Consider the following 2,694-nt stretch of genomic DNA (forward strand, 5'->3'; position numbering starts at 1 on the left):
CATAAGGTCAAACCAATATGCTGAACTTATTTCATGACACCGTATCCTATTCAGGGAAACTCACCAAGAGATTGGTTATTAAATGTCAATGATGTGATAACTATGTGAATTAGCTTGACATGGCTATTCTAGATGACATACATACTTAGAAACAACATCTCTATGGAAAACTATATTTACCTTGGCTCATGTGAAATATACAAGTATTTTAATCAATGAAAAATGTAATTACTTTAATAACAAAAGTTTGAAAAAATCCAAGGGTTCACTATATTCTTACCTGCAGCACACCCTCACTCAGGTGACACCCAGCCCCTTACACTCAGGGTCTGCTGGCTTCCATGGAGTCTGAACATCTTCCCTGCCAGGCTTGGAAGGAGAAAGACCACAGAAAGCAGAGCTTGAGCCAATTACCACCTTTTTGCACCAGTCCAAAGAGCCTGTCTGTCACCATGGCATTTCAAGAATGCAGAGGCTGCAGGATTCTGGGCCATTATGACCAAGCAACTGTTGATTGGCCAGTTTGTATGGCCACATGAAGTCAAATAATACTCAGCCAGTCAGAATGCTACTTGTCACCAGGACAGCTCCCATGTACTTGTGTGAATGAAATGAGTGTGAGAGGCGAAGCAGAAGCTCAGATTCAGAGCATCTACCTGCTACTGGGTCATGACCCACCACAGTTTGTTTACTATCATCTTCCTTTTGGTGCCATTCATCAATCTGTGTAGCTGCTATTATTAAACTGTGATCCAAACCTGACAGATTCCACCCTGTCACCAGGTCAGTTACACCAGGTTGTGTAAGTGAAGCAGGAGTGAGGGAACTCAGGTTCAGGGCATCTACCTCCTTCTGGGTCATGGCCAACCACAATATCCACCTGAGCATTAGATGAAAAAGGCCCTCTCCAAAGGCCATTCTGATAAAGTTCCCATTCAGCTCAGCAATGACCTTGCCACAACCTTGATAGTACTAGTCAAGGCCAGGATGATGTTCTGGGCATGCCACAGCTCCCTGGAGGTGTCATCCATGGTGTTATGGGTGGCAGTGATGGTGTGTAACATGATCATGAGTTCCTCCAAAATACGGAAGTTGTCATGGATGACCTGGACCAGTTGGTAATGCAGGAGGTGCTGTTGACCATCTTTAGAGTTTTCACATTGCTCATGGCTCATGCCCATCACAAACATGGGTGGATTGGCCGAGATGATGACCCTCTCAGCCCCACCCTTCAAGTGAGCCCCAGCCAGCTCCATGGTGGTGAAGACACCAGTGGACTCCACCACATACTAGGAACCAGCATTGCTCCATTTGATGTTGGTGAGATCTCACTGCTGGAAGATGGTGCTGGCTTTTCCATTAACAGCAAACTTGCTATTCTTGGCCTTGATTGTGTTGTGGAACTTGCTATGGGTAGAATAATACTGGATCATGTAGACTATGTAGCTGAAGTCAATGAATGGATCACTGATGGCCACAATGTCTACTTTGTCAGAAGTATAAGCAACTCTGGTACCCAGGCACCTGATGCAGGCAAATCTATTCTCTCTGACCTTCATCATTGTGTCTCAGGGATGCCCTGGCACTGCACAAGATGTGACAGTGGCTGTCTGTCGAACAGGGAGAAGCAGAGGCCTAGATTTGACTTTCCTATGATTATTTTGTCAGTTTTCTATTCTATGTGCCACAATGTGGGACATATTATTAGGAACGTTTCCTCTTAACACTATATTTTCTGTTACCAGACATCAACAAATGTCAAAATCATAAATGGAAAGCTATAGAGAAAAAGTTCAAAGTTTTAGGTAACTTCTATCACACTGTCTTCTTATATTATTTTGTTGTTGTTTTCTACGATGGCTGCTACTGCCTCACCATGCCCAACTTGCAAATTGATCACAGGCATGTATGTAGAGGACAAGAACACAGTCCACACACAAAAGATCATGAGAATTTTCATGGAAAATACTACACCTGGAAACAGTTCTATATAAAAAAAAGCTGAATTCCATTTTTCCATGGACTTTTTGAAGCCCTCCTTTGATCTATTGAGCAGAACATGACCCCAAACTCATGAAGTTATTTAGACTGAATTTTACAGTAAGAAGTGAGGTGTAAAGAGGGGATACTGGATGGACCTAATCAGTGTGGCTGAATGTTGTGTCAGTGTGAGGTCGTTAGGTCACTGGGGGCTGCTCTGTGGAGCTGGCTCTAAGCAGAGCTATGAATGCCTAGGACCTCTCTCTGATTCTCTGCTGACATATGATCTTTCCTCAGCACCTGCTCCAGCAGGTACTAGCCTAATGGGGCCTCCTGCAGACCCAAAAGAATCCTTTCCCTTCCCATCAATCTCTTGGGCATGGTCAAGAGATGAAAAGCAGAGTAATTCCCAACCTCTCTAAGCTTTATTATCGCTTATGATCTCAAGCATCTACTAAAGTCCTTAGTGTGTCTTCTATGGAGAAGACAGGTTGCTCCAGCCAAGACCCCTTCATTTTTGAGACTAGAAGGTGGAGAGACAGTCAGCTCATGTCACCATGGAAACGCCCTGCCTTTGGGAAGCCTCCAGCTGCTCTCCCCACTTTTGCCCCAAGACAACCTGAGGATCTCATTGCCTTCAGCTGGCGCCCGTTGCTTCCTCGGCCCTGAGTCCTATGATCCTCCCATGGTGAGTACCTGGAGCCTTTCTGCTCA

General features: G+C 44.8%; 1 pseudogene; it reads right to left on the reverse strand.

Annotated features, from left to right (window-relative positions):
- Nucleotides 1–935: 935 nt before the first annotated feature.
- LOC101529252 (glyceraldehyde-3-phosphate dehydrogenase-like) lies at nt 936–1,562 on the reverse strand (annotated as a pseudogene).
- Between the last annotated feature and the right edge of the window lie 1,132 nt (nt 1,563–2,694).

The sequence above is a fragment of the Ochotona princeps genome, chromosome 5 (genome assembly GCF_030435755.1).
Source record: "Ochotona princeps isolate mOchPri1 chromosome 5, mOchPri1.hap1, whole genome shotgun sequence".
In the NCBI taxonomy this organism is placed as follows: domain Eukaryota; kingdom Metazoa; phylum Chordata; class Mammalia; order Lagomorpha; family Ochotonidae; genus Ochotona; species Ochotona princeps.